The 23296-nt window shown below is 42.7% G+C and overlaps 1 protein-coding gene across 2 annotated transcripts in view; it reads right to left on the reverse strand.

Annotated features, from left to right (window-relative positions):
- The window catches only part of LOC126291892 (galactoside 2-alpha-L-fucosyltransferase Sec1-like), a 182412-nt gene extending 163097 nt beyond the window's left edge, over positions 1 to 19315 (reverse strand). The window contains exon 1 of one of the 2 annotated variants that reach the window (XM_049985621.1): positions 19213 to 19315. The gene's annotated coding sequence lies outside the window, so the exon portion shown is untranslated. The remainder of the gene's footprint in view (positions 1 to 19212) is intronic. The other variant, XM_049985620.1, reaches the window with a different exon arrangement.
- Between the last annotated feature and the right edge of the window lie 3981 nt (positions 19316 to 23296).

Below are 23296 nucleotides of genomic sequence, written 5' to 3' on the forward strand. Positions count from 1 at the left end.
TTCGTTGCAGGCTATATAATGGAGGGAGTTGATAACTGCAGATGTCCTATAGTGCTCACAGCAATTTTGAACTATTTTCTTACAAGATGGAAAGGAGGCCTACCCCATCGCACGGGGTTGGCGGAAGAAACCCATGATCAAATCTCTCCAATAGGCTTCGCCAGACCTGTTGAAATAATCATATTTAGCAAAACAGCCAAAATTTGAAACAGAACATCGCTTAAAGGTACACAGAAGAGTCTTCTAAAATGGAGGTATTCATACAAGACCATGGATATTATGTCGACGATGCGGTGACAATGGTACGATGTCGACGGCATGATGCCGATGGTACAGCAGGATGGTGAGAAGGTGCAAGACATCGGGACGGAATGCTAGTCGGTGGTGACGGCTGGTCAGGTGGTTAGAAGCGGAGCTGTTAGTGAAGGACGGGAGACTGGGGTGGAACCAACTACTGAGGCCTCACAGCGCCAAGACAGAAGTTCTCGCGGCATGCAGCAAGGTACAAAAGAATGATCCAAGACAGAAAAGCGAACTACAGTGCCTATCTGAAATCGTTCAACTCTACCCAACTCGCTCCGTTGTATAAACAGTTCACTTCGGTTCGTGTTTGTTCTTGCACTCCAGATGGTCCAGCAAACAATAAAAAAAAACAGTCAAGCACTGTGAGAACAATATACTCTGATATGTCTTCGCAACGGTAGATACGTTGTGCACAATATCCACAGTTACATTCAAAAATTGACACTAGAACTCTCCAGAGAAGATTGGTTCAAACAGTCACATATGTACTAGCGACTGAGCAGGATGGGTAGTAACACTAGCATAGTAACACTAGCGTGCCTAACATCACAAAAACCACAACATCACTGTCAATCGACAACACTTCCACTGGAGTTTCATAGTCATACAGGACTCAGGCCTAAATCAACTCACAGGAACAAAGTTCACTGTCTTTATATAGCTGAAGCCGATTTCACACAATTCCGAAGAATACTGTCCAGAACAATCACTAGTTAGCATGAGACACAGTAATCACGACAAAACACAACACACAATGTTACATTACATTTTCAAATTTTACCTTCGCAGTCAAACAGCAACAATGCTCCCCGTCTGTGATCTAATATATATATACATACATGCTCATAACCTGAGCAGCACGGGAAAAAATTACCTAATGATTTGAAGGTTCAAAAAACACTAGACTAACAAAGGACAAAAGAACAAGAAAAGTGTTAGGATACCCTGTTCAGACGAAAGAGTCCACGATACTCACTTAACGCTAAGACACAAAATCAGAAACTTGCAGAAAATGGCATAGCCTGCAGAATAAAAAAAAAAAAGGAAAACAATATGCAGATTATCCTACCAGTACGAACAACTGAAAGAAAATCAAGCATAGCCAAAGTAACCATAACTAAGTCACATAGTTATATCCCTATATCTGGACTGAAAGTTCACTCATTTTAGAACACCAGTTCATGGCATACAATGATGGCTTATTATCAACACATATCACAGGAAACAAATTACATAACTTAAATAACTACTATTTACAGGGCATATAGTTACACAGATCATGACATAGATGTAAAAAATGCACAGAATTATTTATAGAACATTTTTAAATCGTTATGAGGTTACACACTCTTTTCTGTTTCAAATTTTCGCTGTTTTGCTAAATACGATTATTACCACCGGTCTGCAGAGGCCTATTGGAGAGATTTGATCTCGGGTTTCCTGCACCAACCCCGCGTGATGGGGTGGGCCTCCTTATTTTCACTGTCTTTGAATATGCCAACAGATGTGCACCTGGATGCGGCAGTTTTATAATAACATCTGGTCCATGGTATATTCTTTGCCACTTCTTGGTCCTCTTCTCCAGATGTGAAGATCTCGAATGAGATCTCAGTGGCACTAAATCTCCAACATTATAATATTGTCTTCTCTTTATTCTCTAGTAGTGTCTCCTCTTTCTCACAAGAGCTTTCTCTTTCATGTTGAGATAAGCATCACGAATTTTTTCTTCCCACGAGATCTTATTTCGGGGTACTTCGTTAATGCTTGCACCCACTCATTATTTTTTTCGGTATTTAGGAGTAATTCTTCCGGAGTATAACCGGTAGTTGTATGCGGTAGGATATGTACGATTGTAGTGAAGTCTTGCAACAGATCAATGCACTTGGTTTGCATCGTTGAGCAGTAGGTTCTCATAAAACCATTTAACTTTTTAAATACACGGTCGATAGGACTCGCCCCGGGATTGTAGCATGACGTTTTGACACGTGTGATATTTGCTTCCCGTGAAGCCTTCTTCCAAGTATAACACGTCAAAATGCTGCATTGTCCGTCAGAATCGTTGTTGGCTACCCAAGATATGGAATAAAATCAGAAAACAATTTCTTGATAACGGATCTGCTGGTGGCTGATCGAATTAGGTACAGCATTACATACTTAGAAAACGTATGCAAAAATCCAACTATGTATTTACTGCCTCCTCTTGCCCTCAGAACTGGCTCGCAGACGTCTACAGAGATCAGATCTAAGAGCTTATTTTGAATGATGGAGTGCATCTCATCTCGTGCACCTTTGTTACAAGGCTTAGTCAGCTGACAAGCTTTGCATTTCTTCAAAACCTGCTGAACTCTTCTCCTGATATTCGGAATGTAAAAGTGGCTACCTATCTTCCTGGCCCATTTAAGTACGCCAAAATGTCCCCAAACATAGTGAGTGCTCAGTATGAGCTTTTCCACGTAATCGTCTGGTATACATACGCACGACTTACCTGACGTGTCAGACCTTCTGTAGAACAAAACATTATCGAGTACCTTGAAAAATTCTCGGAGCTGCCCTTGGTCTGTCTGGCTCAGCTTATTCAAAATTATAGACCAATGACCATAGCGTTGCTGGAGGACAGATAGGTTACTACACATGTATAAATAATATCTCCTGGATTCCAAATATTTCATCAGCAAGATCCTGTGTTGCTTCTCCTCATCTTCCAAACCTTCAGGTAGTCTTGACAAAAGCATCTGCGATGGTTATGTTGTCCATTTATGTATACAACTCTGAAATTATATTCTTGTAAAGCCAAGGTCCAGCGTGATAGACGAGCGTGAAGTAGTTTGTATTGACCCAAGAATGTGAGAGCTTGATGACCGCAGTACACGGTAGTGCGTGCTCCAAACAAGTAACGCCCACACAACCGCTAAAGCTTCCAATTCTGTGGTGGTGTAGGCGCTCTCACAACGTAACAACACGCGACTTGCGTAAGCTATGGTACACAACGTTGGCTGATTTTTGATTTCCTTGATTTGAAACCAACGGCAACCTAAACCAACGCTCGATGAATCACTCATGAAACCAAACACCAAAGTCATATCTGGGTGGTGTAAGAATTTTGCATCCGCAAGGGTGTCTTTGATAAGCTGGAATGCAAGTCATTTGTCCACCGCCACGATACGTTTTTTCGTAGAAGTTAATGTAAGGGTTCTGCATCCATCACCTGTTTGTTTAAAAATCGCCTATAGAAGGTCGTCGTTCCTATGAAAGATTTTAACTGCTTCGTATTTGATGGTATGGAAAAATTCTCCGTGGCGCTCACCTTTGCTGAATCCGGCATTATTCCCGTAATGTCTGTTATATGCCCGAGGAAACGGATCCGCTCGAGTAAAAAATCAGATTTATGCAGGTTAGTTGACACCCCTGCTTTACTAAATTCATTTATGACTCTGGCCAAGTGCTTAATGAGTGCTTCCCAATGAGAATGCCATCAACAAAATGCGTAAGTTTATTACGCAGTTCGAGTCCTCAAACAACTTCCAATGTCTGGATAAACACACCAGAGCTAATATTTAGGCCAAATGGAACAACCTTAAAATGACAGATTCTCCCTGCATAAACAAATGCTGTGTACTTCCTCGATTCAGCAATTAGCATTATCTGCCAGTAAGGACTTCTGAGATCACAAGTTGAAAAGAATTTCTTGCCATGAAACTTCTGTCTAAGCTCATTGATATTTTCTGGATCATTGCACCCAAATCTAGTCTAGCTTCGCCTGGTTTAGGAACAATCAATAAAGGATTACAGTATGGGCTTGTGGATGGCTCAATCAACTTCCAGTTTAACATTCGTTGCAATTCTTCATCGACAGATCGTCGAAGTCACCAAGGTACAGGATAAAAACTTTGACAATATGTACTATGTGCGTGCACTTCTAAATTACACACATAGTCTTTCACTATACCCGGTTTTTCACTAAAGACATCGACATTTTGTCAATTGTTTTCGCTGCCGATCGTCCAAACAGTTAGATTCAGACTTTTCTTGATAAACCTCTTCTGTAGTTGATCTCCGAGTCTTCTTGAAACACCTTACAAGCTTAATTGTTAAACTCGGACAATATCTTCTGTCGCTACAGACTTCTCTGATCAGCTTCACACACACATTCCCATCATCAATCTTAAAAGAGCCACAGCCCGCAGAGAAGTCAAATTTTACGTCCTTCTCCCGAATACTCTCAATACCCAAAATACAGTCCTCTATTAGTTTATTTATTACTAGGAACGTGCATAACGTTTTTCCTATGTTCAATTCAATAAGAGTCTGTATCTTTACCTTCCGTGCCGTGGTACCGATTGCACCTATAACTTCACAATTACTCACAGGTAAGATTGGTAGTTTTCGGAGTCATCTCAACTTCTCAAACAGTGCTTAAGTTCATCTACTAGTCTCTGTCCGTCATTGACTTGTAACATAACAACTCTCTTGCCAGAGCCCCTTACATCACACCCGACCAATCCTCCGGGGCGCGATCCGGTCGTCTCTAATTTAACGGATGGGTTCTGGGTTCGTCAGTGACATCCGTAATCACTGGCCGTTGCTCTCTCTAGTCATTTACAGTTGAAAATTGCTGTTTTCTATTTTGTAGTTACCAGTTTGGATTATTCCCGTGGAATTGTTGATTATTCTGACTATGTAGGTTGTGTAATTTTGAAACGTGGTTTGCATCGGGTTGAATCTTCGCTCGTTAGGTTTCTTTTTCGCCCAGCAAAGTTGGAAATGCACCACATTGCCATTCAATCTTTTGCCACCGTTCAGCTGTTGTCTGTTATGCTGAGCTTGGAAGCCTGAGCTCTGCTGCATTCTACTATTATTATTGCTGCTCGGTCCTGGGTGGTACGCAAAGTTCTTGTTTACATTAGTCGACAACCCATTCCCATGGTTTGTAGCTCTTAACTCTTCGTTTAATAGGTCGATTGTGTCGACGACAAAGACTTCGACATTGTCTTCGGCAGCATACATGAGTTTTTCACGTAGCTTGACCGGTGACTTTGCCTTAATATTCTTCAAAAGTCCGCTCCCGTTAGCTGAGTGGTTGGTAAACTGCGAAACGGCCTCAGATAATGGTCCTTCGAATGGTCGACGCAGGAGAAATAAATGCCGCCAACATTGGCAGAAATGGTCAGGATTATATGGGTTTTTGCCAGATTTATGATGTGATACCGCGTGCTGCAGGGATTGTGATGCAGATGATCACTTCATTTTCACTCCCGCCCATAACTAGGATTGTCATTTCTTTATTCATGTTACTTAAAAAGAAAAGAGGGCGGCCTTTAAAAAATAAAAGAAAAAAAGTGGGCGGCCTTTACGTTGATTTTATATTTTATGATTTCCAGAAAAAAAAGAGTGCAGCCTTTAAAAAAAACCAGAGCGCTGCCTTAAAAAGAAGAAGGCGGCTTTTACGTTGATTTTATATTTTATGATTTCCTGCTTTCCCAAAAAAAGAGGGTGGCCTTTAAAAAAAAGAGGGTGGCCTTAAAAAAAAAGAGGGCGGCCTTTACGTTGGTTTTATATTTTATGATTTCCAGATTGTTTTAGATGTCTCGATACTTTCCCCTAGGACAGCACAATTGTACGAATAAAGATTGTTTGTTTACCCTGCCTTTCTGTTACAAAAAAAAAGAGTGGTCTCGTTGGTGGACCATAAAGCGGAGGAACCGCGTTTTTATTTTTATTTAAATAATAAAGAAAAAAAAGTTTGCGCACTGGACTTTGAATCTGAAGGTCGCGAGTTCAATTCCGCCTGAATACAGATATTTTAATTTTCTCTTTTCACTTTCATTTAACTTGTATGTAAATATTATTTACGTTTTTATATAGATTTATGATATTCTATGTATGTTGAATCTGTGAAACATGATTTAAAAAAAGTGGTCAGTGCAAGAGGCTGTTAATCCTAAGGAGTCGGGTTCGATTCCCGGCTGGGTCGAAGATTTTCTCCGCTCAGGGACTGAGTGTTGTGTTGTTCTAATCCTCATCATTTCATCACCATCGACACGCAAGTCGCCGAAGTGGCGTCAAATCGAAAGACCTGCACCCGGCGAGCGGTCTACCCGACGGGAGGCCCTCGTCACACGCCATTATTATTGTTTTCAAAATATCCACCTGTGGTACTGGAGTATCCCAATATCTACTTCTGTTCAGGTCCTCCTCAAAATACCGACGCAAGTTTCCACTCTTGACTGAAAATGGTTCTGGATTATAAACCTCGTTTTTCAGTCGTTCTTGAATTCCGGTAGACTAATACCTACTCAAGAATTCTCGCTCAAAATCCTCCTAGGCGGATTCACTACTTTCTCCTTGTACGTATCTTTTGTACGTCAGTCCATGTATGGGGTAAACACATCTAAATCCTCGAATGAAAACGACGTGGTTAACAGTTTTCTTCTCGGGACAGAAGGCTTGGAACTACCGGTGCTTTAGGAGCTTCTCCTAACATTTGGGCGTATAAATTGTTGGGTGGTATATTGCCATTAACAGAGTCAGACACCACATGTGCATTTCTTGTCGTAGGCGTCGGGCTACTCATTACTGACGCTGAATTCTTATTTCCTTTAGTGACTTGGAACACTCTTTAACCGATTTGATTATATTGTCTTTCCACTTCGAGAACTCTTGACCAAATTGTTGCCTTATCACATCATTATCAATCTGAATCGTTGTGCAATCTGATGCATTAGCCAGTTGAACGTTTTGCACAGCTTGTTGCAGTAGTCCATTAACACACTGTGTCACCCTGTCTTCTATAACTGCGACACAATCTGATTTAACAGGTTCCAATTTGGGCACAAGAGAATCTACGGTTGTGGTAACATTTTCTACTTCGGTTTCGCTTTTGGAGATTTCCTCAGGAACTTTCTCCTGGGACAGCTTAAGATCTGCCATTTCCGTAGCAAGATCACGTTGCTGAATGATTAAATGATCTACTTCTCATCTCAAACTCTCAAAATCTTGTTTTGTTGGCAGTGACTCAACCAATACAATATAATCTTGCATAGTTGGCTTCAAATTTGCTTGTTTCTGCTGCTTAACGAGACCGTCTTGTTTAGCAGAAGGACTTGCCAGTTCTACTGCTACAGTATGAACTATAGTATAAACTTTGTCTTGTTCTGCGGAAGACTGTTCAGTTGCTATAGATTGTACTTTAGCAAACATCGATTGTTGATTTGCAGTTAACGTCTGCACCGCTTGGAATACATGGTGAGTCACCTAACGTTACCGCTGGATATATTTCGTAAACCACATCAAATACTGACGAACCGATTCCACAGACCGAACGTGAGGAGAGGGGCTAGTGTAAATGGTTAATACAAACCATAAAAAAATACACGGAAGTATGTTTTTTAACACAAACCTACGTTTCTTTTAAGAAATGGAACCGCGTTAGTTTTGTTAGCACATCTGAACATATAAACAAATACGTGATCAGTGCAGTTTGTTTCACTGTAAAATGTTAATTACATCCGGAGATATTGTAACCTAAAGTTGACGCTTGAGTACCACTCCTCCGCTGTTCGATTGTGTGTATCGGAGAGCACTGCAACATACATCGCGTTTCTGCAGAATGATCTGCCAACGTTGCTCGAAAATGTCCCACTGGAAACGTGTCGAACTAGGTGGTATCACCATGGTGGTGCACCTGGACATTCCGCAATTAACACTAGGCTGACCCTTGACAGGATGTTCGACGGGCGTTTCATAGGACGTGGAGGACGCATAAATTGGCCAGCCCGTTCTCCTGTTCTTACACCTCTGAACTTCTTTCTGCGGGGTACGTTAAAGGAGATTGTGTACCGTGATGTGCCTACAACCCCAGCGGATATGAAACAACGTATTGTGGCAGCCTGCGGCGACATTACACCAGATGTACTGCGGCGTGTACGCCATTCATTACGCCAGAGATTGCAATTGTGTGCAGCAAATGATGGCCACCACATTGTACATCTATTGGCCTGACATGTCGGGACACACTCTATTCCACTCCGTAATTGAAAACGGAAACCACGTGTGCACGTGTACCTCACTCCTCATGGTAATGTACATGTGCGTCAGTGAAAAAGACCAATAAAAAGGTGTTAGCATGTGGACGTAATGTTCTGTTCCAGTCTCTTCTGTACCTAAGGTCCATCACCGTTCCCTTCGAATCCCTACGTAATTCGGTGCTCACCGATACACACGATCGAACAGCGGAGGAGTGGTACTCAAGCGTCAACTTTAGGTTACAATATCTCCGGATGTAATTAACATTTTACAATGCAACAAACGGTACTGATTACGTATTTGTTTATATGTTCAGATGTGCTAACAAAACTAACGGGGTTCCATTTAAAAAACCGTAGGTTTGTGTTAAAAAACATACTTCCGTGTATTTTTTTATGGTTTCTATTACCCGTTTACACTAGCCCCTCTCCTCACGTTCGGTCTGTGGAATCGGTTCGTCAGTATTTGATGTGGTTTACGGAATATATCCAGCGGTAACGTTAGGTGACTCACCCTGTATACTAAGTAACAGATCTTTAATGTTAAACCTCTCAGCCCTAGCTATGGTCATAATCGGTACCGACCTATCAGTGGAAGAGACTTGCTCAGTTGATTGAATACTGTCGCAGAAGAAGCTTAGTAGCACAGTTACCGTGTTGTAGTGGATAAGATACTAGCCTGTTCCATGGATGATCGTGAGTTCAAACGTCACCTCAGCTGCAAGATTTCAATTTCAATTCGAGTACATTCAGAAGTATCCACAAATGTCAAGAATCATTGTACTGAAATGTTCTGTAACTGTAGATATAACGCATGTGTTCTGGCCGGAGGCAGTTCGCTTCGAGCTCTTGTATGTGAAAGTGTCGAAAAACCTTCATTAAGAGAAGTACGTGTTCGTCATTCATCTAATTACACCTTCTTCTACCTGACTTTATTCTGGTGGGGGCGCAGGTCATTGGAACTTGTGATAGCTCACGTTACCGACGACACAGTGGCTCCCATCAGGCCACGACAGAGCCGCCCTTGACGTGGCGAGAAACCCGAGTTGGAGACATATTCAACAGATCGCAATCTATCGGAGACAGAAGAAGAAGAGGACGCTACGATGACAGCAGTTGTGTATCACAACATGAGACATCCTTCCGGTGTCTCTGGTGACGATGGCCAAGATCCAAACAAGTGGCTGAAGGTGTATGAGCTTATAGCCAAATTTAACACATGGGATGACACCGTGTGTTTGGATAACATATTTTTTTACATGGAGGGCACTGCCAAGCAATGGTATGAGAACACGGAGGAGAAGTTCAGAAGCTGGGAAGTATTGCAGGCGGAACTGCACAAGTACACTCCTAGAAATGGAAAAAAGAACACATTGACACCGGTGTGTCAGACCCACCATACTTGCTCCGGACACTGCGAGAGGGCTGTACAAGCAATGATCACACGTACGGAATAGCGGACACACCAGGAACCGCGGTGTTGGCCGTCGAATGGCGCTAGCTGCGCAGCATTTGTGCACCGCCGCTGTCAGTGTCAGCCAGTTTGCCGTGGCATACGGAGCTCCATCGCAGTCTTTAACACTGGTAGCATGCCGCGACAGCGTGGACGCGAACCGTATGTGCAGTTGACGGACTTTGAGCGAGGGCGTATAGTGGGCATGCGGGAGGCCGGGTGGACGTACCGCCGAATTGCTCAACACGTGGGGTGTGAGGTCTCCACAGTACATCGATGTTGTCACCAGTGGTCGGCGGAAGGTGCACGTGCCCGTCGACCTGGGACCGGACCGCAGCGACGCACGCATGCACGTCAAGACCGTAGGATACTACGCAGTGTCGTAGGGGACCGCACCGCCACTTCCCAGCAAATTAGGGACACTGTTGCTCCTGGGGTATAGGCGAGGACCATTCGCAACCGTCTCCATGAAGCTGGGCTACGGTCCCGCACACCGTTAGGCCGTCTTCCGCTCACGCCCCAACATCGTGCAGCCTGCCTCCAGTGGTGTCGCGACAGGCGTGAAGGGAGGGACGAATGGGGACGTGTCGTCTTCAGCGATGAGAGTCGCTTCTGCCTTGGTGCCAATGATGGTCGTATGCGTGTTTGGCGCCGTGCAGGTGAGCGCCACAATCAGGACTGCATACGACCGAGGCACACAGGGCCAACACCCGGCATCATGGTGTGGGGAGCGATCTCCTACTCTGGCCGTACACCTCTGGTGATCGTCGAGGGGACACTGAATAGTGCACGGTACATCCAAACCGTCATCGAACCCATCGCTCTACCATTCCTAGACCGGCAAGGGAACTTGCTGTTCCAACAGGACAATGCACGTCCGCATGTATCTCGTGCCACCCAACGTGCTCTAGAAGGTGTAAGTCAACTACCCTGGCCAGCAAGATCTCCGGATCTGTCCCCCATTGAGCATGTCCCCTTCCTGGGACAATGAATTCACGGTGTTCTTATTTCGGCGACACACCACGACAGAAGGGCAAGGCTGAAGATAAAGTGCAAGGCACAGCGTCCAGGAGAAACGACAGCATCCTACATTCAAGACGTCTTGAAGCTGTGTAAAATAGTGGATCCTAGAATGAAGGAGGAAGATAAGGTTGCACGTCTCATGAAGGGTGTTGTTGAGGACATGTATCAAGCCCTATTCCTGAAGGAAGTTTCGACAGCAGATGACTTCATGAAATGGTGCTTCTATATCGAGACAATGCATCAAAAAAGAATTACACGCAAGATGTTTGAACGGCTTCCAAACGTCGTATCGATGTCTGTGATGGAGGAAGGAACTGATTTTACAAGTGTTCTTCGGGAGATAACTGAGAGAGGAAGTTCAGAAGGCACTTGGGTTGCACGGCGAGCAATGAACCGAGACGTTTCAAGAGGTCATAAGGGAGGAAGTGGAAATGACATTGAACCGAATCTCTTGTCTTTCATTTCCGTCTTGTAAGACGGTGAATTCTAAGGGCTGTGTATGGCCACTTATACCGACACGACTGACACATCTTCCTGTAGGTTTCACATATTTCCCATTAGCCACCTTCAGCAGAGATGTTTTGCTGTCGACGAATACAGTTGTCTGCAACTGGCGATGGTACTTCTCCGAAATGAATGAATATGATGCTTCAGAGTCTGCAAGAGCTCGCGCTGGTCAGCCATCCATGACGATATCGACGTAGTTTCCTGTGATTTTCATAGTGATCGGTCGCGGAGGATTTTTCCCTTCATAAAAGCTGACATCAAAAAACCAGGTCATACCTGTCTTCTGGCGGGTGTGCTAATGACAGTGATCTCAACAGTAATATTGTATAGCAAAGAAAAGTTGCCAACTCAACCACTGAAAAAGATCCAAAATTGTGAATCGCCTGTGGCCGATAAGCTTTCCATATTTCGGTCTTATTAAGACAGTAAAACACAAATAATTGTCGCAGTTATTAATTTATGTCCTTTCGGTTGCATTCAGTCCATCAATGTATTACAAGTAATTACACTATAGCCCCTAAACCTAGTTGCAGAAATACAAATAATACTCTTTGATATATATAATGAGCATATTCCGCCCTTTGCCACCCACAACTTTGAGACGAAGCTATAGTCGCTTCTGAGGTAACTCACAAAACACATCAGCTTCTATCCTTCCAGGTAGTGTAACTGAAACTTGGCAACAACGCAGAATATGTTTGGCAGCTATGCGACCGGGGAGTTACTTCCTTGAGGGCGCAGAATTATCCTGCTATTTTCACTTGGTATTATCCCGTGGTCTAGGGATAGCGTCTTTTGTTCATAATCAAAACGGATTCGGTCCTGGGTTCGAATTCCGTCGTTGCTTAAATTATGATTAATAACCAGCATTGGCGGCCGAAGATTTCCGGCATAAGAAGTCACCCTCATTCTACCAACGGCCTTGACAAAGATGGCGGAGGAGTGGACAGATGTTCAGAGCATTCTCTTGTCCTAGGGGTGGGAAATTGCCCCTAAAGGCGCTAGAATCAGCAATGGTCAACGTCATGAGGATGCAGAAGGCAATGGAAACCACGTATCGTGTATCCACAGGATATGAGGCATGTAATTGAAGAAGGGGACTGCCAAGAGGGAGGTTACCACGAGGAAAAGATTGAATAATCAACGAAAGGATAACGTTCTACGCGTCAGGGTGTGGAATGTCAGAAGTTTGAACGTGGTAGGGAAGCTAGAAAATCTTAAAATGGAAATGTAGAGGCTCAGTCTACATATAGTACGGGTCAGTGAAGTGAAGTGGAAAAAAGACAAGGATTTCTGGTCAGATGAGCGTAGGGTAATATCAACACCAGCAGAAAATGGTATAACGGGAGTGGGATTCGTTATCAATAGGAAGGTAGGGTCAGAAGGTGTGTTTCTGTGAACAGTTCAGTGGCAGGGTTATTCTTATTAGAATCGACAGCAAACCAACACCGACAACGTCAGGTCAGGTATATATGCCGACGTGGCTAGCTTAGGCTGACGAGAAAGTGTATGAGGATATTGAAAGGGTAATACAGTATGTAAAGGGAATGAAAATTTAATAGTCATGGGGGACTGGAATGCAGTCGTAAGGGAAGGAATAGAAGAAAAGTTTAAAGGAGGATATGGGCTTGGGACAAGGAAAAAGACTAATATAGTTCTGTAACACGTTTCAGCTAGTGACAGCGAATACCCTGTTCAAGAATCACAAGAGGAGGAGGTACACTTCGAAAAGGCCAGGTTACACAGGAAGATTTCAGTTAGATTTCATCATGGTCAGACAGAGATTCTGAAATCTGATACTGGATTTTAAGGCGTACCCAGAAGCAAATATAGACTCAGATCACAATGTAGCAGTGATGAAGAGAAGGCTGAAGTTTAAGACATTAGTCAGGAAGAATCAAAGCGCAAATAAGTGGGATACGGAAGTTGTAAGGAATGACGAGAGACGCTTGAAGTTCTCTTAGGCTATAGATACAGGAACAAGTAATAGCTCAGTAGGCAGTACAGTTGAAGTGGAATGGAAATCTCTAAAAATGGCCATCAGAGAAGTTGGAACATATGTATAAAGAAGGTAAATGCTAAGAAACCATGGGTAACAGAAGAAATACTTCAATTGATCGATGAAAGGAGAAAGTACAAAAATCTTCTTGGAAACTGAGGAATATAGAAATAAAAGTCGCTGAGGAATGAAATAAATAGGAAGTGCAGGGAAGCTAAGTCGAAATGACTGCAGGAAAAATGTGAAGACATCGAAAAATAAATGATTGTCGGAAGGATTGACTCAGCATACAGGATAGTCAAAACATCCTTCGGTGCCATTAAAAGCAATGGTGATAACATTAAGAGTGCAACAGGAATTCCACTGTTAAATGCAGAAGAGAGAGCAGATAGACGGTAAGAATATACTGAAAGCCTCTAAGAAGGGGAAGATTTGTCTGATGTGATAGGAGAAGAAACACGAGTCGATTCAGAAGAGATAGAGGATCCAGTGTTAGAATTTAAAAGAGTTGGAGGACTTAAGATCAAATAAGGCAGAAGGGATAGATAACATTCCATGAGAATTTCTAAAATAATTCGGGGAAGTAGTAACAAAACGACTATTCACATTGGTGTGTAGAATGTATCAGTCTGGTGACATACCATCTGAGTTTCGGAAAAGCATCATCCACACAATTCCGAAGACTGCAAGAGCTGACAAGTGCGAGAATTATCACACAATCAGCTTAACAGCTCATGCATCGAAGTTCCTTACAAGAATAAGATAAAGAAGAATGGAAAAGAAAATTGAGAGTGCGCTAGGTGACGATCAGTTTGGCTTTCGGGAAAGTAAAGGGACGAGAGAGGCAATTCTGACGTTACGGCTAATAATGGAAGCAAGGCTAAAGAAAAATCGAGACACCTTGACAGGATTTGTCGATGTGGGAAAAACGTTCTACAATGTAAACTGGTGCAAGGTGTTCGAAATCTGAAAAAAGTATTGGTACGATATAGGGACATACGGATCATATACAATACGTACAATAGCCAAGAGATAATAAGAGTGGACGACCAAGAACGAAATGCTCATATTGTAAAGGGAGTAAGACATGGATACAGGCTTTGCCCCCACTGTTCAATCTGTACATCAAGGAAGCAATGATGGAAATAAAAGAAAGGTTCAGGAGTAGAATTAAAAGTCAAGGTGAAGAGATATCAATGATACGGTTCGCTGATGACATTGCTATCCTGAGTGAACGTGAAGAAGAATTACATGAACTGCTGAACGTCTGTTGAGTACAGAGTATGGATTGAGAGTAAATGGAACAAAGACGGGTGTGAAGAGATGTAGTAGAAATGAGAACAGCGAGAAACTTAACATCAGGATCTATGGTCACGAAGTACATGAAGTTAAGGAATTTTGCTACCTAGGCAGTAAAATAACCAATGACGGATGGAGCAAGGAGGACGTCAAAAGCAGACTAGCACTGGCAAAAAGGGCATTCCTGACCAAGAGATGTCTACTAATATCAAGTTTCGGCCGTAGTTTGAGGATGAAATTTCTGGGAATGTACGTCTGGAGTACAGCATTGTATGGTAGTGAAACATGGACTGTGGGAAAACCGAAACAGAATCGAAGCATTTGAGATGTGGTGCTATAGACGAATGTTGAAAATTAGGTGGACTGATAAGGTAAGGAATGAGGAGGTTCTACGCAGAATCGGAGAGGAAAGGAATATGTGGAAAACACTGATAAGGAGAAGGGACAGGATGATAGGACATCTGCTAAGACATGAGGGAATGACTTCCATGGTACTAGAGGGAGCTGTAGAGGGCAAAAACTGTAGAGGAAGACAGAGATTGTAATACGTCAAGAAAATATTTGAGGACGTAGGTTGCAAGTGCTACTCTGAGATGAAGAGGTTAGTACAGGAAAGGAATTCGTGGCGGGTCGCATCAAACCAGTCAGAAGACAGATAACAAAAAATTATCGTGTCGTTTCAGTTGAATAATTTTCTCTTGAGAAGCGATGTCAGGATATCAGTTAATACGTTTGAGTCAACGAAAAACTTCCACAGGGAAAACGCAACTACTCTCGTCTCTTACGTTACGATTTATCTGTCATAGCGGCTACTGGGCCAATAAGTAAGACACAGAAATCGCATCTCTTCTCTAGCTCCGGCACGGTAACTCAGCGTGTTCAGTCAGAGGGTTACCTGTCCTCTGTAATAAAAATCTAAGTTGAGGATTAGCGATGAACTTGTACAGGTGACATGGGACGTCCACCCCGAACAAATACAGCGAACAATAACGAACAAAAAAAAAATAGGAAAAAAAGGGATGAAACCGTTCTTGACTACCAGGTGCGAGCTGCTTCTTTCGGCTTTCGAGATTCGTTAAAAGCCGTATTTTTTTCTATTTTGTAGCAGAGCTGCAAGCAGGCAGAAACTCAATAAGGGAATCGTAAGACAACGCTCGAGGAAAGTTCGTCTAGCTACTTTCAGTATCCCTTACAAGGGGAGGCCGCCAATTGTGAAATTCAGATTCGATTCATACTGCGTATAATAAAAGCTCGTGGCCAGATGTGTAATGGGGCAAAGCACCAAGGTGCACTTCTCAGCCGTTGTCGAGAAAATCGACAGTTAAAAGAAACCGCTGCAGTGAAATACTCTCTACGATTAATAATGTTCTACAGCGTCGTGGCGCAGCGGTAAGCGCTAGGGTACGTAATCCGAAGATCGCCGGATCGAATCTCAAGCCATGCAATTTTGTGTGTGTGTGTGTGTGTGTGTGTGTGTGTGTGTGTGTGTGTGTGTATGCGTGTGTATACACATTTGAACTACAAAAACTAAATACTAAAAAAAATGAGGTCGCATGGCGCTAGATTCGATCCGGCGACCTCGAATTATGAACCCGAGCGCTGGCCGCTGCGCCACGACGCTCTAGAAAATTATTAATCGTAGAGAGTATTTCACCACAGCGGTTACTTTTAACTGTCGATTTTCTCGACAACGGCTGAGAAGTGCATCTTGGTGCTTTGACCCATTACACCTCTGGCCATGAGTTTTATTATGCGCAGTATGAATCGAATCTGAATTTCACAATTGGCGGCCTCCCCTTGTTAGTGTCGGAGCGAAAACCCTATGGTACTGCAAATTCGTAATGCCTCTTTTGTTTTTTCAACATATTTGTCGTGAATACATAATTTTATCTACGAACTGCCACATTTTCGTAATATTTGAGTATGATACAGGACACGAAGTAAATACAGACCGTCTCGAAGTCAAAAGTCGGTAATATCCTACTAATTCGTGTTAAAACAGGCACAATCGTATTACAGACACTTAATGCTTTATTAAGATAGACTGCCGTCGTGATGTTTCTACAGTGAGTTGAATTTAATTTGTATTAGTACAATGCATATTTTAATTGCATTTTCCGTTAGTTTATTGAACACAACAGCAATCATCAGCGGGAAATTAATCAGCAACAGTATATTCTTTCACAATATCTAAAACAATGTGACAATACTAAAGTAGTTTACAAATTCTACACCTGTAGTAACCTGCTGATTCTAACGATGTCATGGAACCAGTGTAATCTGAACATTTTCGTCTAGCACCGTTTCATTTGTGGTACGGCTGCCGACTGCTGGCTCCTCACACGGCGCATGTAAGACATTGTTGCTGTGGCGGACGCCTCAGTCCACAGAGCCCACAGAGCTGATCCATCCCCAGGTTGCTTCCTACCCTGCTAGTCGTCACAGCGCCACTGTATGGGTTAAGGATATGGCACTGTCATACTTTTTAAGTGAGAACGTTGCAAGGTTGTTGGGTTTTTGACATTAGTTAAGGAGCAACTGCACGGTTTTACGGCGCAAAGCGTCGTGTACAGTGTGTAAACTTTTAGATGGCAGACATCTCCCTAGTCCTGAATCGGTAGAAGTCGGTAAACGTCGGGAGGCTTCGGTAGGCACGGAGTTTCGACTCCTGCCAACATTACGTAGCTGACTGTGTTGTACAAGGTAGCCATTGTCGTCTGCCTCGTTATTGTTTTGCACTGTACTGTTCTGCTTGTTTTTATTGTGCAGTTGTACTAAACATTATCAAAATGAGTGAAGAGGCAGTTGCTGGCCCATCTCGAGACTCGCCAACAACCCGTACCGGTAGACCTACGGTTAGAAGGAAACCAGCATTGCGTAGCGACGCTCGCAAAATTATATTGCGTGTGATTGAATGCTGCGAAAGGGAAAGGGAGCAGAAAAAATTGCTTCACCCCATTTACAAATCCTCATTGAGAGCTGCTACATACACAGGACAAAGCATTCGTAGCAATGGAAGATTCAAACAGTTTTCAAGAATCATCCTGGCGTATCACCACAAACGCCTGGCAAGAAAAGGTGAGTTTCCATTTCAGATATTTTGTTCGCGATTACTTTGAACGAGCTCTCTATTTCGTCCGAATTACCTTATATTTCATTTTTTCTTGCTACCGCATTGCTTTGCATGGAAACACCACTGGTTACTGTATTATTTCGAAACACATGCTTTCATTCTCAAATAGTGGATGTATAAATCTGGGTATTTTCCCGCGGTGGCATTTCATTGTTTATGACATCATATCTCCTCAAGAATGTGTCTTATTTCTTTTTTTTCGGCTAGGAACATTCGTGGTCGTACGGAGAACAAATCACCAAAATTTCATCGCAATCGAATGAATGGTTTGGGAACGCACAGAGGGCAGACATACATACATTTATTTTTATATATAGAAATTTACAGTTAAGTTATACTATAAGACCTGCTTAAGTATATTCAAATTTTATAATTAATAGTTTAACATTGCAGCGAATTATATAAAATGAAAAAAAAGTTGCGAGCAGGGGAAATGGAACCCGGGTCAGCTGAATGTCAAGCTTTTACCTAATCAATTGCGCTACGCATGCTACAATGACCGAATTCTTGAAACATTGTTCATTACTCTTTTTGGGCGTTCGGAGAACAACTCACCAAAGTTTCATTGCAATCGGATGAACGGTCTGTGAGCGCATGGTAGACAAACATACAATTTGTAGTGCCAGCAGCCCCCCCCCCCCCCCCCAACGGCTCCTCTCCCCTCCCCTTGCTTGCTTGCTTCTTCCTTTCCCTCGCACTCCCCTCTCAACTCTGCCGTCTTACAGTTAACACACTGTCGTTCACTTTTTGCGAATTACTTGGGGTCGTTGTTTATGCGCACTCCAGGCCTTTGGAGCGCACCGGGTGTGAGAAGAGATTTGAGATATTGCACATGATTGACTGATGAGAGACATCAACGGTTATTATAGTGTGTTTCACCTGCGCTTAACGAGAATACAATCGACAAATCTCCCCCGCCTGGCTGCTGTGGCACCCCCGAAAGAAGATAAGAAAAGACTTACATTCAAAGCATAACAACAACAAAATGAAAAGCAAATCAAATATACTAAATGTATTTTATCCCTTCCTCTGCTCTTTTCTTTTTTTTAACAAGCGTTCAGAGGCGTATTTAATTTTTGTTCGTAGGCGGAGCCTGAAGTGGTGGCATACAGCCGTCCTAGTTAGCTTTTAGGATGAAAGTGCCGGCGACACTATCGTTGTTTTTGTTTTTAGTTGAGATAGGTTTTTGAGGGTCAGCACCTGAAGTGGAAGAGGTCTAAGGAATTTGTAGGGAAAAAAAAAGTGGTTAACGCCGCCCGCGTAAGGCAGTAAATCGGGTTTCGAGTCCCTGCCTGGCACAAATTCTCATATGTTACTAGTAAGTCGTATAGCCGTTGTACAACTGTATTCACAACTTGCGTATGCATCTCACACTAATCACTCCTACTGAATATGCCTAAAACTATAAGCCTGTTTATGTTTGAATAAAACAAAAGTAAAGCACTTACGTACTAGGAATAACATTGATTCTTACCTACACGTTAGCTAGCGTTGACCTGGGGACGGAGGGGGCCGTGCTGCAAATGCTGTGTTAACACAGAGATTAACGTCTGTTTGCCAACTTCTCTCCTTTAGATAACATTTGGTAGACGGAAAGTACACTCTCGATCGATTATTACTGGACAAGGAATGACATTCGTCAGTTTTTTGCAATGCTGATAAGGTAATCGAGTACTTCCTGGAAAGCACGTGTCATACTCGCGAAATCCCATTGGGGGGGAGGCGACTTTATCCGTGGACTAACTGCGCCGTCGTTCGGCAGTGTATCAGAATCGAATATATTTGTATGGCGTGCACGACTGCCAGTTGCAAATATTTGGAAACTGAAACCGTAACACATACAGAGAGAATGATGGGCGATAATGAAGCGTTCACTGTTAGAGGTGCAATACCGTAGAGATGGCATGTTGTAAGGGAACACTTCTGTGTAAGCTTTTTTCTTTCTTCGGTGAGAATTAGCGAGTTTCTGTAGTAACATGTAATTTTCCATAAAAGATGCAGATATCTCCTCAGTACACGAAAGAAATTATAATTTAACTCGAATGTTTCACTTCACAAGCTGGGTAGGAAGTAAGGGATTGGAAGTTAGTTAGAGTTATTCTAGGATTCCATACCTCAGTTGATAAAATAGAACCTGTATACAATCACTCTGTTCTCTGTCTATCTATCCGTCTCTCAACACCCATTTTTCTCATGCATTTGAAATTTATATTAAATGACGGTGAAAAAGATTTAGCTTCTAAGTGAATGCACTCAAAAGATACGACCATTTATGTTAGACAGTTTGATGCTCACAAACTCACTCATCAAAACCTGCAGGGTACTTACCGTTGACTAAGAATCATGAAATTTGGTAAGGAGCAAGGTTTCACATAACAAGTAAAAGAAAAATACCGAAAATTGTTATTTTGTAATTACATCACTTTTATCCTGTCTACCACTTTTTCTCAGGATAGGATGTGGGTACCAAGCTGAAATTTATGTCAGATACTAGGGTGTACGGTCCTCGGTGATGTAAAAAATTTAAGCTTCTAGGACAATGTGTTCAAAAAATACGGCCATTCGTGCCACATACTTCGACACCCTCAAATTCACCCACCAAAACCTATAGACGGACAGTCCATGTACAGGGTGATATAGCTGGCTGTACCCATAGGCTTAATGCAACCCGCAACTCCTCCAAATATCACACACAAGGTTTTCATGTTCTCTCGCTCGCTACTTGCTAACTATTAGTCCTACAGAAAAAATGAAAAGGCATTTAATGCAATTAAAGTTTTCGCTGAGGCACCTTTTCAGTAGGGGCTGTAGGTGTTTTGCAGATGAAATGATTACTACAGGTGTCGGTGTTTTGTGTGACGAGTAACCGCCCAGGACATTTTATTTCAGGTCCGCTACTGAATATCTAAACTATCCTAGCGATCTAAAGTGGAGTGACCACACAAAACAAATAGTAGGAAAAGCAGACGCCAGACTGAGATTCACAGGAAGAATCGTAAGGAAGTGTAGCTGATCCCCAAAGGAAGTGACGCTTGTTTGACCGGTTCTATTGTTCTTCAATGTGGGACCACTATCAGGTAGGACTGATGGAGGAGGCAGAGAAGATGAAACGAGGAGCGGCGCGATTCATCACGGGATCTCCCCGCCGGCGACAATGCGGTACGGAAAAGCTCAACGAACTCCACTGGCTGACGTTACAAGAGTACCTTTGTTTAGCATGGAGAGGTTTACTTCTGAAATTTAAGAGAGTACTTTCCAGGAAGAGTTGGACGACATACTAGTGAAAGGTCTCTGTTGGATTCATTTCATGTTAAATCTGTTGTCATTTACGGCATAAATTCCTCTTCTAAATTTACTGTGGTGTTTCTGACTATCTGGGAGGAGACTGAGCAGTGGAACGTGTTACTTTTACACATAAACAAGAACGATCTGTCACACTACTGCACTTTAAAACACAGTTTATATGTAATTCATGTCATACCGTCTCATACGGAACCTAGATCCGATTTATTTTATATACTGTATACGATAAGAAACTGTCATCCCCCATCCCTTCTGTGTGAGAGGATGAATGAGCAAATGTATTTCTAGTTGCATGCTTGATGGTAGCAGGCAACCCTGTCTGCTAGAGAACAGTAGGACCAACGTCGGAACAGGTAGCTACGCTTTCTAAAAGCAGAGAGGTTTCTATTCTTGGTATGGTCCTGTCCGTCCCTTGTCATGTTGGTATAGGAAGCTGCCTCTCTGTTCACTTCCGTTCGTATCTGTTAAGTACGCTCGGTAGGAGCCCAGGTCAGTCTGTCCGCGGCGAGCGTCTGAAGTGGTAAGATCTCCGGCTAAGCTCGTGTCTGCTAAGTCCGTAGGACAATGGATTTCTTAAGTTCAGCCTAACTGAAAATTTAATCACCTATATTTCAGGTTTAGCTCTAAAATATCTAATGTTATCTTAAATTGCAACGCAGTGTAATTCGAGTGTGAAGCTCAGAATATCTTCCGGTAGTTGCTTTGGCACTACTTTTTGAGTAAAGTGGAACCACGTGTTGATCAGTACCTCTAACTAAGATCATCAATCTTAAATGCGAATGTGCGTGAGATTATAACGTCTCGTCTTGACAATATATTTCAATATAGCAACTTTTCTTAATGTTCAACCCACGTGGGGTGTACTTTGTGAGACAAGTACCACGTGCTTATACAACCGTTTGACCCATCAGGTTAATAGTAAGACGATAGTAACCAGTTCGTGGTTTTTCCTTTGTAAATTGCGTTTCGATGTAATATATTTTAATTATCAAAATTATTGTGGAGTTACACTCTTTCTGTAAACCAAGTTGACCACGTGAAGCTTGTGGTGTAAGCAGCAAAGTAGCCTCAGCTATTCTTTTCGGGAAGATTTCACAGAGAGTACATATGAATTTAGTATACCAGTGTGTGGTAATTTCATGACGGACAGGATTGCGCAACGACCTTAACTCCTTTGGGTGAAAATTGAATCGGTTGGTTGTGGTTAATTTCCTCTTGCATATGTTTCCACATTATTCGTGTGTTATTTTATGAATGCAGTGTTGTATGTAGTCTCCCAATCTTGGCTCCCTATTTTATGTGTTCCGTAAGATTACAAGCTCACATTTACACAATCCTAAATAAGGCACCAGTTTAGATATGAATGAAGTTTGATATGCTGAAATTTTATCACAACAATGATCAATGTTAAAATAAATGTCCAAATATAAACTGATGTATTTCTTTTTATTTAAATTGTTTTTTTACGTATATATATCACCGGTTATCGTAAGATGAGTACTAAAAGATTATAATTAATGTTAGTCTGGTTGGGAATTTGGTAAGCTAGACTGGATACCTGGTGAAACAGTTGCGCAGTAATGCAAGGTTAACTTCCTCAGATAGCTCACAGCTTTTAACCCACTTTTATGGTCTTGAGTATCAGCACCGATTTCAGAACAAATTAATGCAACAACATTACACTAGTTCCTACCACATACATCTCGCGTAATGAATACGACGACAAAATACGAAATAATAGAGCCAATCAGAGGCCAACTGACAATCATTCTTATTACGCCTCATTGACGAATGGCCGATGGATGCGGAGAGGGGGGGAATCAGTTATGGTACCAGAACTACCATCTGCTACACACCATTAGGTGCTTGCGTAGTATAATGCAAATGTACCAACGCCCTTCAGCCTGAAACTGTTACTTCCACGCGTGGTACGACATGGCAAACGACTACCCCAGCAGTTAGACCATGTCCCCGTTATCTCCAGCCACGTCAAAGGTACTCGTTCCGGCGAGACTCATCTCACCTCGTGACAGGCTACTGGTCGAGGGCGCTAGTGCGTACCTCTACCACACATCTAATACATACCAGGCCGCACCGGTCACCCAGTGTTTGGGGTACGGAAGCCCCGAAAGTTTTGTGGGTAGACGCCGTGTGATCTGGCCAAAAGACGTCGCCGGTATCGCTCAGGGTTCTGATTCCAGTTCACAGTACCTCGTGAAATGGCACTTCTAGTGGCTACCCCAACGCTAAGTGAT

The sequence above is a fragment of the Schistocerca gregaria genome, chromosome 9 (genome assembly GCF_023897955.1).
Source record: "Schistocerca gregaria isolate iqSchGreg1 chromosome 9, iqSchGreg1.2, whole genome shotgun sequence".
In the NCBI taxonomy this organism is placed as follows: Eukaryota; Metazoa; Arthropoda; class Insecta; order Orthoptera; family Acrididae; genus Schistocerca; species Schistocerca gregaria.